At 37.4% G+C, this 17,488-nt stretch overlaps 1 protein-coding gene across 20 annotated transcripts in view; it reads right to left on the reverse strand.

Annotated features, from left to right (window-relative positions):
* plxna2 (plexin A2) overlaps positions 1–17,488 on the reverse strand; it is a 775,091-nt gene that overhangs the window by 455,027 nt on the left and 302,576 nt on the right. For 14 of the 20 annotated variants that reach the window (XM_087307492.1, XM_087307488.1, XM_087307493.1 and 11 more), the window contains one exon: positions 11,059–11,155. The gene's annotated coding sequence lies outside the window, so the exon portion shown is untranslated. Of the gene's footprint in view, positions 1–11,058; positions 11,206–17,488 lie in introns of all 20 variants that reach the window. The other 6 variants (XM_087307494.1, XM_087307480.1, XM_087307484.1 and 3 more) reach the window with 1 other exon arrangement.

Here is a 17,488-nt window from a genome sequence, read left to right on the forward strand (position 1 = left end):
GGCAGTGAGGTGTTAATGTGTCTCTGTGTCGAGTTTCTTTGCCTGTGTTTTGTTCTTTCTGAACGCTTCCGGGATGTACAAGTGGCTCAAACTCGCTCATTCTGAGGCAGGAATTGGCGGAACTTTTACTATGAGGTAAACACAAAAAAAAACTTTCCATCAGGAGCTCCTTCGCGAGACTCCACACTTGTAAACAATCGCTCCATCGGTCTCACGCCTGTTCGCGCAGCTCTCAGTCCCGCCCAAGACTCATCAGCGCTACCAACCCCACCAATCACATAGCTTGCGATACGCTTCATTGTGACGTGTAGTTACATTTTTTGAGAGGTGCACGTCAACGACGCCAATGGCCATGGCGTAGGGCTATGCGTTAGCGCTGCAGCATACGCGTAAGCTTGACGCAGAAGTATAAATCAGCCTTTAGTCCCTTTATTAATCTGGGGTCGCCACAGAAGAATAAACCGCTAACTTATCCAGCACGTTTTTACGCAGCGGATACCCTTCCAGCCGCAACCCATCTCTGGGAAACATCTGACGTCAGAACAGCAAAAACCGCTGCTAATTCATCAACGTCACTTTAGAGTTAGTGTTTAAATGATTCTCTAGCGTAATGTCTAAAGTGATGACAAAACAGCTGATTTTGCTGACATTTTAAGATTATAAGGCTGAACGTAACATGAAATGCCATCAGTCTACAGAGATATCTTCTGATTGTACTACAGTCTATTACAGTCTACAGTTTTTATCTGTTGCAATCGAGATAATCACAATAATTAACACCGAAAAAAGCAGCGCAATCACAACCAGATGCCGTTGTGTTTGCGATGAGGAAAAACGCTAAACACATGCGGGCATTTAATTTTTCTTTCTGCCAACACGATATACATGCGAGTCCCATCTCACACTCAATACACCACAATTATATGGTATTAATACAGCACTACAACATACAAAAGAGAGAGATCGACTAAGAATGTCACTTACTAGTACAATAATGATTCGATCAGCTGTAGTTAGAAATGAACTATATGAACCAGATGTAGTAAGCTGTTTTAATCTTCTAAGGGCTTATTATGCGGCAGACAACGTCAACTGTCTTTGGTCTTCTCAGTATGGCAGGCTAATGGCCAGAAATTATTATATTATATTATATTGTAAAATAGGCACTATCTTTATAAATAAACTGCATAGTTGCAATCTAAACTACTACATTTGCCACAACAAAAGCCTCAAAAGTACATTATGTTGTCCAACAGCAAATACACGTCAAACTGTAGAGTGTCTTCTGCTTGTCGCTGTATGTGGACGGAGTAATACACAAAGGTGAAGGGTGAAGAGGCAGTATCAGTGCTGTTACTGGGAGAATAAGAACGGCAATTAATCAATCAGATTCAAGAACCCGACAGAACTGTTGTATAAAAACATAATAATAATAAAAATAAATAAATAAATAAATAGATTTACAAACCCACCCGTTTGGCAAAAAAAAGGCCTATTTTCTCTAAGTTGACAGTATTTTTTTTACATGAATGAGTCTAAGAAAACTACTGCATATTTATGCAATACATTCATAAAAATATGTAAAAAAATATGTAAGTACGAGCACACACAAGGTCAATGCGTGTGTTGATATGAAGGCACACATGTGACCGGGTCTGTCTGTGACCATGTTTCTTAATTAGCGTATCTTCTCTTCTGGCCTTTGCTGGTATTACAGAGTACCAGAGTGTGACAGTCACAGCTGGAACTGCAGAATTAGGTGTGTGTGGATGTGTGTTTGTGTGTGCGGGTGTGTGTGTGTGTTAGACACCCTCCAGCTCTCTCATCCGCTCTGATTAATGATTCTGGTCAGGTAGCGGACGCTGCCATTCACACCAATTAAGACGTTCGCTCATACACACGGCTCCCTGCTCATACACAAACAGTGTGTCTACTGTCCTCTTTTCTCTCTCTCTCTCTGTCTGTCTCATATGCCACATCCACACTTCTGTAATTTACATTTATTATACACTTTTCCATTTAATTTCCTCCTATTTGTCTCCCTCATTTGAAAATACCATTTCTGTTTACTTTCACCAGACTAACCAGATCAAACGTTATTGCTAAAATGTTATTTTTAATATGTATGTATTTAACATTTTATGTATTGATACATAAATATATATATAATATATAGAATGAATGTTATTAAATTAAGATATTGTAAACAAATTAAAAAAAAAGTTCTGTCTAACAGAAGAAAAACATTGGAAATATAATTTTAAATGTTTATTTCATTACACTTTATTATTTTGTGTCTGTAGATTTCAACTATAATACATTTTTAAAGCATGATTTTTAAAAGTAAGTTTTTCTCTCTCTTGCACTGATTTCATAAAACTCAACTCCAGCAGCAAAGAAAGAAAGAATGAATGAAAGAAAGAAAGAAAGAAAGAAAGAAAGAACGAAAGAACGAAAGAAAGAAAGAAAGAAAGAAAGAAAGAAAGAAAGAAAGAAAGAAAGAAAGAAAGAAAGAAAGAAAGAAAGAAAAACAAGCAGCAATTTAGCTATTAATGTGACAATGCAGGCAAAAAAAGTTTTTTATATAAAATATATATATGTATATATATATTATTAATAGTTTTGAAATTTCTTTTGACTTTTCATTAAGTGATTTTATTCAGTCTAATAGACTGAAAACATTGGAAATGTCATTTTAACTGTTTATTCCATTGCACTTTATTATATTTGTGTCTGTATATTTTATTTACAATATATTTATTTTAAAGCCTATTTTCTAAAAACAAAATGTTTTCTCTCTCTTGCACTGATCTATAAATCTCCACTCCAGCAGCAAATAAATAAATAAATAAATAAATAAATTTGTTAATTAATAAGAAAAACAGGAAACAATTCAGCTACTTATCTGACAATGCAGGCAAAGTAAGTAAAAATATAAATATTTACGAAGACCTGGAATAGATGTGATGGTGGGTGAAAAAATGGCAGGGAGAAAAGAAAAAAAAAGTTATAGGAAAATATATATTTTTAAGTTTTTGCATTCCCTCACAAAGATGTTTTGCGTTTCCTCGCAAAACTGTTGTCCCACAAACACCTCCTGTTCACTTCATAGCCGTCAACCCTCCCGTTTTTGCCAGGATTCTCCCGTGTTTTACCATTGACCCGATACCATTTTATTATTAAGTATTTTCTCATATTTTTCCCATTTTTAAATCTTGAAAGTATGCTGAAATTAATATAAAAATGTCAAAACATCTTTGCGAGATAACGCAAAACATCTTTGTGAGGGAATGCAAAAACTTTATATATTATATTACAAAAATATATTTTCTTATCACACTTTTTTTTTCTCCCAATATTAAATATTATAATAGTTTTGATTTTTTTTTTACTTTTTATATTTTACTTTTTTTTGGCTTTTTTCTAAGTGTTTTTTTTTTAGTCTAATAGAAGAAAAACATTGGAAATATCATTTTAAAAGTTTTTTCCATTGCACTTTTTAAATTGTGTCTGTAGATTTCAAGCACGTATTTTTAAAAGATTTTTTTCCTATATTTTTAATTTTTTTATTTTGCACTAATCCATAAACCATATCTATACTATTAAGATTTTTACTCAGAGTTGTGTATGGATCCCTGACCATATATAATTTTATTCAAGAAAAGGGTGAATTATGAAGTAAATATGAAAGAAGAAAGAAAGAATTATTAGTAATTATTAGTAAAGAAATATTAGTTGTTGATGTTATTTATTTATAATAGATTTCTGTTTTGCCTTAGATTTAATTTTTACATTTCTGTCTCTACTTTTTTTTTTTTTGTAGAGTTTTTCACATTATCATGATTGCAATCCTGAACATAAAGACATACATTCTGTCACCCTTAATCACATCACACCCTTAATCTGTGCCTTAATCACATGACGAATAAAAGCGCACAGTAGAATCGAGCTCAGAAAAGACAGTTTAATTAGTTGAGATGAACCTGCACGTTTAACAAGGAGCCATAAACACTGATTAACAGTGACCTCGCAGACGCTCCACGGGTCATTTACAAGCAGGGTTAAAGACTTAATGATGCTACTGAGATGGCTGAATATAATTAAAGCAGATAAAAAAGGAATTCAAATGAGGTCCTGCGCGAACAAATATATCTGAAGGTATAATTCACCTCTGCTTCTGAGCCAATAAGAAAGGTATACAAAAGGACAATGGAAATATACGTGTAAAAAAAGGAATCATAAAATCAAAAGAAAAAAATTAAATACAATATTTTATATTATTATTTGAGAACAAATGTTTTTGACGAATAAATATTATTATAGCAATCGGTTGATATGATTACATTTAGTACATTGTAAAACAAAACTTGAGTTCTAATATATTTTTTTATTTTATATATATATATATATATATATATATATATATATATATATATATATATATATATATACACTTCTAGACAGCTTAAAGTGACATTAAAAGGCTTAACTAGGGTAACTAGGTTAAGTAGGCAGGTTAGGGTAATTAGGCAAGTTATTGTATAGCGATGGTTTGTTCTGTAGAAGAAAAAAAAATAGCTCAAAGGGGCTAATAATTTTGTCCTTAAAGTGGTGTTTAAAATTATTAACTGCTTTTATTCTAGCCAAAAAAAATACAAAAAACTTTCTCTAGAATAAAAAATATTATCAGACGCACTGTAAAAATGTTCTTGCTCTGTTAAACATAATTACGGAAATATTTAAAAAAGAAGAAAAAATTCGAAGGGGGCTAATAATTCTGACTTCAACTGTATATATAAAGATAAGTATTGAACAAGTCATTTTACCTGGTAAATATATTGCCATTACATTCTATAACTGTAACGATGCTGTGTTTTATTCTTTTTTTTTTTTGCCTAACAAAACCTAAATAAGTTATAATAATTTTTACTGCATCAAATGTTTTTACAATATAAATATATATCGAGTAAGATGAGTTTTCATTTTACCAAGTCATTTGCAATCATTTATCAAGTCACACGTCGTTTTACCTGGTAAATACATTGCTATTATAACAAAATCTATTTTAAAAGGAGTTGACATGTAAAAATGCAACTTCTAACATATAAATAAAACAACACCAAATAAATAAATAAATAAACATTAGTTAAATGTAATAACAATGGAATGACACAAAGGTAAGGTATACTGAACTACTGAAATGTATTTAATACTTTGTATAAAAGGCTTTTTTTGTAATGACAGCATGTTTTTTTATTTCGGTAAGTTACAGTTTGGTTCGATTTCAGTATGGTTTGAGAATAGAAATGCAAAACTTAAAATTGTGAGAATATCAACTCTATGTTTCTATTTATCTATCTATGTATGTTTCTATCTATGTATGTTTCTATCTATGTATGTATGTATGTATGTATGTATGTATGCATGCATGCATGCATGCATGCATGCATCTATCTATCTATCTATCTATCTATCTATCTATCTATCTATCTATCTATCTATCTATCTATCTATCTATCTATCTATCTATCTATCTATCTATCTATCTATCTATCTATCTATTTATCCATCCATCCATCCATCCATATATATATATATATATATATATATATATATATATATATATATATATATATATATATATATATATATATATATATATATATATATATATATATATATATATATATGTGTGTATATATACTTTCTTGGCACACTTTGGGCCCATTAGTACCAACGAGCATTGTGTCAATGCCACAGCCTACCTGAGTATTGTTGCTGACTATATACAGAACCTTTATGACCACAGTGTACCCATCTTCTGATGGCTGGTTCCTTGAACATGACAATGAGTTTACTGTAATAAAATGACCTTTACAGTCACCAGATCTCAATCCAATAGAGCATCTTTGGGATGGGGTAGAACGGGAGATTCACATCATGGATGTGAAGCTGAAAAAATCTGCAGCAACTGTGTGATGCTATCATGTCTGTATGGACCAAAATCTTTGAGGAATATTTCCGGTACCTTGTTGAATCTATGCCACGAAGTATTAAGGCAGTTCTGAAGGCAAAATGGGGGCCAACCTGATACTAGTAAGGTGTACCTAATAAAGTGGGCAGAGAGTGTACATCTATGCTTTAGAGTATCCCTTCTATCATACGCTGTACATCTTCAGAAGGCAGCAGTTTTCGAGAACCTACATTTGTTATTGAAGAGACAAGAGTAGCCACACATGCCTGAGTGAATGTTTTTAAATGAGTCATAATAATGAAGCAGCATGTCTGTACACTTCTAAACGGCCACTGACAGGCCTGCAGAGACTCCAGTCACTCACACTAACGATCTGAGCAACGAGACGACAGCTAATCATGGTCAGTGATTAGAGGTTTGCGTGCGCGTGTGGAGGTGGAGACTCACGCCTCTGCTCTCCTGCTCTCCATGTCGCCTCATCGCTGCCTTCAGCTCCTGTTAGCGGCTCTGTCAATCAGCTCGACAGGCTATCTCTCATCAAAGCGCTTTCCATGATTGCTAACGTAAGTGTGTGCGGGGCTTCATACCTCCCCGGAGTGTGTATTTATGTGTGTGATGTGTGTGTCATCTGTCACCTGCTCCGGGCTCATGATCGGGCCTGACAGATGCGCTCGACGACACGCACCTCTTTACACGCATGTTTGCATGAGTGTGTTTAGATTAGACCACAAGCAGACGCGGGGGTGCATCGAGCTGGACAGCTATGACCACATTCATTTACTGAGGTGAAACCACATGAAGAACCAGACCACCTGTCTTTTATCTAGAGCCGGGAGACAGAAACGCGTCTATCTCCAGATAAGTGAGGCAGGAGCTCCAGTTATGGCATAAAAATGTCAAAATGTCCCTCAACCACTTAGGTGGCACTTGCAGTAATGTGGTTTTGTTTTAAAATACACACGTTTTGTTACAGTTACACCTGGCATCCACAACTAATCTGAAATCTTCGACCCATGAAAATGAAACGTTTACGAAGCATAACAATCCCCATTTTCATTTGGAAATGCTAGTGTCTCTAGTGTCCTTTCTGTTTGTTTACATAACTTTTTTTTTAATATAGGCTCATTCTGAAAACGTAGCCCTATATACATTTCTGTATATCTCGAATTATGTAGCTAAAGGTACGTAAGGCTGCATTTCGTCTTTAAAACAAACGCCATGGGGCGGTATGACTCTGTTCCTCTTCGTGCTTACTAGACGACTGCTTACTTTTGTGTGGACGATTTCCCACTGTTACCAGTTTGCACGGTGGCTCGCTGCATATGTTGGTGGATTTGAAACGCAAAGAGGAGTTGACTGCAATTACAGGGTTCGAGTCCGGCAAAGAACAGTTCCAAAAACCGGGTAAGGCAAAAACAAAAGCCAAAAAATAAAATAAACAAGTAAATAACAGGGTGAGAATGTGGTAAAATCTGAAAACGTGGTAAAAATCAGGCTGCCGCTAGAGGTTTTTCTTTTACTGGATTGGTTTTGAAAACACTGTCGGTTGGGTTTAGCAAAGTAGATGGTCGCTGGTCAGTCGGTGCTTTTGAAAACACTATCGGTTGGGTTTAGGGAAGCCCCTGGTGGATTTACGTGAAAACAGCAGGTACTAATAGCAATCAGGAGAGAAATTTGAGATCTCAAAAAACACAAACAGCTGCCTCTGGTGAATTCGTGAAAACAAAACTGCAAAATAATGACATTAAAATAGGGGTACATTTTCAGAATGAGCCTGGGTTGACTTTTTTGGAACTGAAAATTCATGCATTTGAAAACGCCACTGTAATTGTGTTCATATAAACAATTGTTTTAAACAAACATTTTTAAAAATTATGACATCATGCATAATACATGTATAGGCGAGTGTAGATTAAAGGCAAGAGCAAACAAACATGTAATGTAATTTGTGTATTTATATAGTGCATTTATTGTGTATGGCCGTACACCCAAAGCGCTTCACAATCATGAGGGGGGGTCTCTCCACATCACCACCAGTGTGCAGCATCCACTTGGATGATGCGACGGCAGCCACAGGACAACGGCGCCAGTGCGCTCACCACACACCAGCTATTGGTGGAGTGGAGAGACAGAGATAGAGCCAATTCGGTGGATGGGGATGATTGGGAGGCCATGATCGTAAGGGCCGATAGAGGCACTTTGGCCAGGACACCGGGGTTACACCCCTGCTCTTTCACGAGAAGTGCCATGGGATTTTTTTTTTAATAACCACAGAGAGTCAGGACCTCGGTTTAACGTCTCATCCGAAAGACAGCGCCCACTGACAGTGTAGTGTCCCCTTCACTTTTACTGGGGCATTAGGACTCACACTGACCACAGGTTGAGCGCCCCCTGCTGGCCTCACTAACACCACTTCCAACAGTAACCTAGTGTTCCCTAGTGGTCTTGGGCTGCAGGGTGACATGGCTGTGGCCAACATATTATAACAATAGTGAAGTCAGGGCTTAATTCGGATTCGGCACCTCTGAAATCTGATCCGGCACCTCATTTTACCAATCCCCCTTCCTCAATTGCCCTCCTCTGCCGTCCGCTGTTCACTTTCACTTTCTTCCGCGACTCCCCAACCCTCTTCACTTTTGTCCGCGACAATCCCCCGCTCTTCACCTCTATCCTGCTTCCGCGACACCCCTCTGGCATCCAACACCCCCCACCACCACCAAACCACTGCATCATCACTACCCTACAAGTACTGTGTACTAAAACACCTGGGTGTTCTGTGTTTTTCTTAGATAATAAGTCTTATAAATTAATAATTAGTCTAGTGGATATTCAGTACAAGCTGAAGCTGATTAGTCAATTCTTGTCATGTGACTTACCGTCACTTACCGTGACTGACAGCTCAGATCAGTGTTGCTAACTTAGTGACTTTTCAGACCCCCCTGTGACAAATTTTATAAAAAGTGACTAGCGCCAAATCAAGCGACTTTTTTGTGTGTTAATGGTGATTATTATAGACTCTCATGTGTCTCTACTGTACCCTCTCTACTCTTCTCACCGAGCTGCGGGTGATACGATCGGTCCCTCCTCCGCCTCATAGCACTGACAGTCCTCGTACTATATTCTCTCTCCCCTGCAGTCTGAGAGCAGATCACTCTTCTGTGTACTGACAGCAAATGATTTAGCACCGGGAGTGTGAGGTATTTCCATTTCCATAGTCAAACTGATCTGCTTCTCCTTTATTTTTACAATTTAATTTAACTGTTTATCCTTTCCTTGTTCACAATCACAAAGATTTTTCTGACAGTTTCGGAGTTTATTACGTTTGAGAGATTACTGCAAATTTACTACACATCTATATTAATATAGTGTATTCAAACAGCAATACATTTAGTTAAAATGACATGCACACAAACAGAAACGATAGACCGTGATGACGTCAGAAATATGCAAATTGATGTGTTATGTAATCTAGTAACATTTAGAGACTTTTCATTAAAAATAGTTGGCAAACACTGGATCAGATCTGGGATTTGGGATCAGTTGATCTTCTTGCGCAGACATGGTGGATTTACTTTTTTTGTTAACAAATGGGTTGTGGATCTATTCCTTGGCAGTTCGTGGGTTCTTCACTGGGCCTTTTCCCCTTAGCAAAGAAACTTTACAAAGACGTCTGTGCCTTACTCATTTTAGAGCTTGTGGGTTAAAAATTGGGTTAAATTGTGGGTTAAATTGACCAAGATGTAACCGTGAGAATACAGCCATTTTTCAAAATAAAAGATTGTTCAGACTCAGATAAAAAACAACACAAAAATAATGAATGATTTCTTGTGCAGCCCAGTAACAAATGATCCACGAGCGAGGACCACTGCTGTAAAGCATTTCTGTCAGTTACTACATATTGGTTATAGGCTTTGAATCAATCACAGACAGAAAGAGAGATCATGTGTGTGTGTGTGGAATTGCCACGGGCATATCTAATATAGCTCATAGTAACATGTGTTAGCTACCTCTTAACAAATACATTTTATAACACTATGGTGTGTTGGTTGGATACTCATGAGGTTTATCAAGACCTAACAGTTTTATTTCAGCAACTTTATCCTCATAGGTTCCTAGAGAAGCACACATCAGTATTTTCGAGATCACACACATGAATGAATGAATGCTCTTTTAGCGGTCAGTGAGTTACTTTGGTTATTACTTACGTTTAACGGGAGCACTTTTATTTCAAACTAGTATTACAGAGCTTAGAATGACCAAGATCCATTGCAACAGCAGCGCCCAGCAACAGTCCTAGATTCCGCCATTTTGGAGTGAAAGCGATCGGTTGTCCATTGGACTTTTTTGCTGTCAAGATGGCAAGCAGCTGCTTTGTTTTTTATTTATTTATTTAAAAAGTGCATCAAAGCTGAGATAGAACTTGAAAGACAACAAAACAACACTTACTATCAGAATCATCAGCACTTTTAATGGTGTATTTTACAGACTTATAATATGCAGTTGTTCTATTGGAATTTTCATTCCAAAATGGCCGCCGCTTCATCTAGTGGCTGTTTCCCAAATCGCACTAGAGTGTTGCCTCTTAGTGATTCGAAGCTCTTTGCTGGTATCAAAACTGACTGGAACTTACTGTGCATTGGATAACATTACTGCATACCTTCCAACCAATCAAAAACAAGAATTTCAACAGACCATGAAATAAACACAAACTCAAGCGCAAAAGAAATAATTTGAAAAAGGTTCAAATCTATGTTATAGAAAAACCTTGAAAAGATATTCTTTCCGATGTATAATAAAGACTGAGCAGCACATATTGTATCTGAATGTCTGAATGTCTCGACATAAAGCTTAACATATTCCTTTTTGTGGTTTTATACCAGGCTCAGGAGGCATCAATGAAATGCAAATATATTCAAGGACTTGAACGGTTTTCTCCCAGTGGAGACCGTCCCACCTTTTAATGGACCATCACAGTGAAATTGTGATGACTGAAAGGTTTTATTACGATTTTTTTATTGCTGACATTTTTCACCAAAAAAAAAGAGGTAATATTAGAGTCAAGAGTGAATCAGAATCAGTCATACCTTTTCAATCCTTATTTCATTCCAGCACATCTGCTTTTACTGCCTCTTCCACTTTCGTGCGCACACACACAAGGAGTCTTGCAGCATCTTCCTCGGACTGGAGAGAGAACCAGACACATTTCATCTGATTAATCGCCAGTATGTGGCCTTGTGGAGAGAAAGAGAGAGAAGAGTCAGGGGAAGGTGAGCGATGGAGATGTCTGATGGACTACTAGACCCTACAGGTCCTGATATACTTCAAGCTAAATGGAAAAATGAACTAACGTCATTCAGTGCATTTAGGGTTCATTTCAGGATGCTGAGACAGCATTTCTGTGCCTTTAAAAAAAAAAATCCAGAAAGGTTAATTCTGGACATTAAAACTTTCAAAATAAAATGGTTCATTGCAAATACATCTAATTCTCAGGCAGTGCATTCTTCAACACAGTGTTTCTCAACCATGTTCCTGGAGGACCACCAACACTGCCTGTTTTGGATGTCTCCCTTGTTTGACACACCTGTTAAAGGTGTTTCAGTCTCTGCTAATGAGCGGTTGATCTGAATCAGGTGTGTTTGGTTAAGGGAACGAGTAAAATGTGCAGAGCTGGTGGTCCTCCAGGAACGTGGTTGAGAAACACTACTTCAATTCATACATTTCCTTCTGTTCACTCAATCAAGAATAGGATTTCTTGAGTAAAAATGCATTTCTAATAGAATTCTTGTCCAACTGTAAGCCTTCAAACATATAGGTGAGGGTTTTTTTCGTCTATGTAGAATTTTGCTTAAAAATATTATATTTGCCAATTCATAAAAATGCTAGCCAGTTGACATCTCTACTTGTAGAGTAAAAACATAAAATACATGCGAAATTAAATAAGTTGTGCTCCTCCCAATACATCGAGGTATATATGAATTTACAAACCAGTTTGTATAAGACAGTATTTTACAATCCTGTTCTTGCAGGCACACCAACAGTACATATTTTGGATGTCTCCCTTTAACTTCAGGTTTTGGAGTCTCTTCTAATGTTCTGATGAGTTAATTTAGGCGTGTTTGATTAGACAGAGGTTGAAAATCTGTACTGTTGGTGTGCTTTTAGGAACAGGGTTGAAAACATTGGTGTAAGTTACATTATTTATAATACTGCATTATTATATGCATTAATTCCCAAAATCACTTATTACCAAACATACACTCACCGGCCATATTTTTAGTTACAGCTGTCCAACTGCTCATTAACGCAAATTTCTAATCAGCCAATCACATGGCAGCAACTCATTGCATGTAGGCATGTAGACATGTTCAAGACGATCTGCTGTAGTTAAAACCAAGCATCAGAATGAAAAAAGAAAGGTGATATAAGTGACTATGATGACAAATGGGCTGGTCCGAATATTTCAGAAACTGCTGATCTACTGGGATTTTCATGCACAACCATCTCTAGGGTTTAAAAAGAATAGTCCAAAAAAGAAAAAAAAAATTCCAGTGAGCAATGTGGGTGCAATGACTTGTTGATGCCAAAGGAGAATGGCTAGACTGGTTCGAGCTGATTGAATGGCAACAGGAACTCAAAAAACACTCATTTCAACTGAGGTATACAGAAGAGAATCTCTAAACGCTCAACACGTCCAACCTTGAGGCGGATGGGCTACAGCAGCAGAACACCACACCGGGTGCCACTCCTGTCTGCTAAGAACAGGAAACTGAGGCTACAATTCACACAGACACACCAAAATTGGACAACAGAAGATTGGAAAAACGTTGCCTGCTCTGATTAGTCTCGATTTCTGCTGCGACATTTGGATAGTAATGTCAGAATTTGTAGTCAACATCATTAAAGAATGGATCCTTCCTGCTTTCTCTCATTGGTTCAGGCTGGTGATAGTGGTGTGGGGGATATTTTCTTGGCACACTTTGGCCTTATTAGTACCAACTGAGCATTGTGTCAAGGTCACAGCCTACCTGAGTATTGTTGCTAACTAAGTCCACCTCTTTATGACCACAAAGATATCCATCTTCTGATGGCTCCTTCAAGAAGGATAATGCGCCATGTCATAAAGCGTGAATCATCTAAGACTGGTTTCCTGAACATAAAGAGTTCACTTTACTCAAATGGCCTCCACTGTCACCAGATCTCAATCCAATAGAGCAGCTTTGGGATGTGGTGGATCGGAGGATTCACATTGTGGATGTGCAGCCAACAAATCTGCAGCAACTGTGAGATGCTATCATTTCAATATGGACCAAAATCTCAGAGGAATATTTCCAGTACCTTGTTGAATCTATGCCACGGAGGATTAGGGAAGTTCTGAAGGCAAAAGGGGGTCCAACCCGGTACTAGTAAGGTGTACCTAATAAAGTGGCTATTGAGTGTAGATTTATGCATTATTTACAACATTATGCAGGGATTCAAACTTACATGTGACCTGATGCAATATCAAGACCTAACCATTTTATTTCAGCTACTCTGACATATTTATATTCCTGTTTGGCAGTTCCGTCCACTTTAATCAAGTGCAATACAAGCACAGGCTTATTAAAAGATTAAGAAACATCTATTGTTAACATTTTAATCAGGTAAAAAAAACAACACTTTGCTTTTAGAAGGATTTAGGTGTGCAGGTTAGCTTGTGCATGTGTTGAATTGGTGGTCGACGCCCTACTGGGGGGCCTGAAAAGACCCCTGGTGAAAATTCTGCCATGGCAAGATTAAAAAAAAAAAAAAAAACTGCTGGCTCAAATCTTGCAAAGCTGCCATAGAAGCCAAACCAGCGGAACGATATTGTCATGTTTGTAAATTAGCGCATGAATACAGAAATGCATGGGAGTAATCCTCTAATCGTGTTCATTTTAAAGCACTGCGAGGCACCGAGTTTGCCGCTGCCCACCACTGCGGATTACTGGAGCTCATTAAACACACAGATGAATTATTGAAATGGTCCGGGGGCCTTTTGCTTCCATCCAAATTGAAGACAAAGGGGACTGGGAAATGAATGCTTTATCAGGGCCGGACAGCACTCCCACATGCTGCAACTCCTGGGCACGACATCGCTGTGATCGACCCCTCCAAAGCTCCAAGATTAAATGGTTTATTGACTGTTGGAGGGGCATCAAAGCGAGCGGGCCCCTGCACATGAACTCACCTTCAAATGTCGCTGTCACTGTCCTAATCTGAACGCTATTGATGGGAAGTCCTGTATTTGTGTGTGGATTTGAAATGTGGGTTTTGTAGAAAAAAAAAAACTGAAGAAGTGTTTGTGTCAAAGGTGTTTTGAAAATCCTAGCCACCTTCATATTTAACAACCACAAGCTCCAACCCATGTAACCACCCTAAACTCCCTAGAGACTGCATATTAACAAACTTAAATCCACCAACGACACCTTAGACATTCAGATCACTTCATAAACCACATAGAAAAACACAACATTCTAAATTCATTCATTTTGTTTTTCAGCTTAGTCCCTTTATTATTCAGTACTGGAAAACATCCATACACACTCATTTACACACATACATTACGGCCAATTTAGTTTATTCAATTCACCTATACCGCATGTCTTTGGACTGTGGGGGAAACAAGAGCACCTGGAAGAAACCCACACGAACACGAGGAGAACATCCTAACTCCACACAGAAATGCCAGCCTGATCTCACGAGAAAACTTATATACTGTTTGTTTTGTCAATTTATTGGCTAATTCGTACGAAATCATATGAGTTCAGTCATACGAAATTGTACGATTTTAAAAAGGAAGCGTGGCACCTAACCCCACCTCTAAACCCAACCGTCATTGGGGGATGAGCAAATCGTACTAAACTTAACAAATTAGATCGTACGAATTGATACAAATTAAAATCAAAAAGTTACGAATTGCCGTGAGATTGTGTTGCTAACTGACACTCAAACCAGTGACCTTCTTGCTAGGTAGTGACAGTGCTAACCACTGAGCCACCTTGTTGCCATTGAACATTCGTAAATTACCCTCAGAACACTTTATACACCTTTCAACTGCGTAGCAACAGACTGTGATTTCACCCAGAACCCTTTCTAAACCACATAGCAACATTCTAAATTCCACTCAAGCAACTGAAGCACCCTAGAAACACCCTTGCAACTGCACATGAACCCCATAGAATCCGACCTAGCAAACAAATATTATACAGTAACCTCCACTTACTGTATAATACTTAAAAAAACACTCAACGAACACCCTAACAACTACAGTACATAGAAACAAAATGCATGTAAACATTTGAAATTTAACTCAAAACACTTAATAAACCACCACATAGGAGCATCCCAGCAACTTCATAGCAACAACCTTGAAAACGCATATAAACATTCTAATTTCAACACAGAACTTTTTAAATTGCATAGCAATACCTTAACAACTCCATAGTACCACCATATTAAATGCACACTGCAAAAAATGCTTTACTTACACATGGGTGTTGTTAGCTTGAACAATCAAGTAATAAATAACATCAATTCTTCACTTTCAGATTTCAGTGCAACAGTAAATATAAAAAAATGTAATATAAAAACAAATAGCACCTCAACTTAAAACACCCGGCAGGCAATCCCAAGTTTACATCTCTCACAGTTTACTATGGCGATTTTGTCATCATCAACTTTATAATCCATCCAGACCGCAGACATACTCACGCTTTCCGCTTCAAACTGCTCCCATGTTCTACTTTGTCTGCATTTAACCAATAGCGTTTCTGCAACAAACTGATGTCATGCCACACACGTTGCTGTTTCTGAGTCAAGTCAAGAAAGAGGTCTAACTCTTTGCCACCACACGACTATAGATGTGTTAAAAAATAATGAGAATTTATATACTGTATAGTCCTGATTGGGAGGTAAAGTCAGATTTGGATCGAGTCTGAAATTGCGTGATCGGACCTGTTTTCTGATCATGAGATTGGATCAGGAACAACTAAAAAATAATAACTTGACTTCTAGTTGATCAGTTGGAAAAGTGGCACAAGGTCGATTTTTCTGATGATTCATCTGTTAAACTGCATCTCAATCATCACAAATACTGCAGAAAACCTATTGGAACCCACATGGATCCAAGATTCTCACAGAAATCAGTCAAGTTTAGTGAAGGAAAAAATCATGGTTTGGTGTTACATTCAGTATGGGGGCGTACGAGAAATCCGCAGAGTGGATGGCAACATCAACAGTCTGAGGTGTCAAGACATTTGTGCTGCCCATTACACTACAAACCACAGGAAAGGGTAAATTCTTAAACAGGATAGCGCTCCTTCTCATACTTCAGCCTCCACAATAAAGTTCCTGAAAACAAAGAAGGTCAAGGTGCTACAGGATTGTCCAGCCCAGTCACCAGATTTAAAAATTATTAAGCATGTCTGGGTTAAGATGGAGGAGGCATTGAAGATGAATCCAAAGAATCTTGATGAACTCTGGGAGTCCTGCAAGAACACCTTCTTTGCCATTCCATTCCACTTTATTAATAAGTTATGAGCTCAAAAAGAGTCACTGCAGAGATGTATGGATTTAGTCCTCAAAGCTCATAGGAGTCATAAATAATATTAATTCTTTTTCCACTGCACCATGAACTTATATTCTGTACTGTACATTATTTCTGTTGAGAGACAAGACTTCTGTCTAAGCAAAGTCAGACCTACTGTCATAATTAAATAATTAAAAATCAAGGCATGGTCATATTTTATTTTGATGAAATAAGTATAATCTAGAGGCCTTTGCCTTTCATATAAGCTACTTCTGATTCCTAATGATCAACTAGAAGTCAAGTTATTATTTGTTGTTCCTAAAGCTTGGATAGGCGACAAGACTTTTGTCAGGTGGTGTACAGCATAGTAACACCCTGGCTACCACATATAAACATGCAAAAATTCCATTGTGAACACGTCGGAAGCAACATAGCAGCACTCTAACAACTGCATATGAAACAGTCTATAATCAATTTAGAACACTTTATAAACAACACAGCAACATAATTTAATTATTTATTATTTAAATTTAGCTCAAAACACCATGGTAACTGGATAGAAAATAATATTTTAAACTTTAAAAAAGTAACTAATGAACAGTTGGTGCTAAAGGATTCTTGTGTCTTTCTCTGTGGTAGCCGTTTTGCAGGTATGCAGTAAAGGGCAGAATCTGAGTGAGCTGAAGTGAAGCCAAAGGCCAGGCCATCTAAAGAGCGATTGCCGGTAGGAATATTGGCTTTTCCAAATCACTGGTATTAATTTGCTGAAGTTGAAGTCCTCGACACTTTATAAGAGGCCAGACACTTTCAATATTTCTAAAGGTGCCAGAGGTATTCACGCTCAGAGAGACTGTATTTTCATTTACTGTTTATCTGGTACCTGCACCTGGGGGCCGCCGTCCCACCGCCCTCTCTTTCTAAGATGCATTCAAGCCCTTGTCAACACTCCCGACCCACATTGCCCGTGA

Source organism: Danio rerio, chromosome 23 (genome assembly GCF_052040795.2).
Source record: "Danio rerio strain M-AB ecotype USA chromosome 23, GRCz13ab, whole genome shotgun sequence".
Lineage (NCBI taxonomy): Eukaryota > Metazoa > Chordata > Actinopteri > Cypriniformes > Danionidae > Danio > Danio rerio.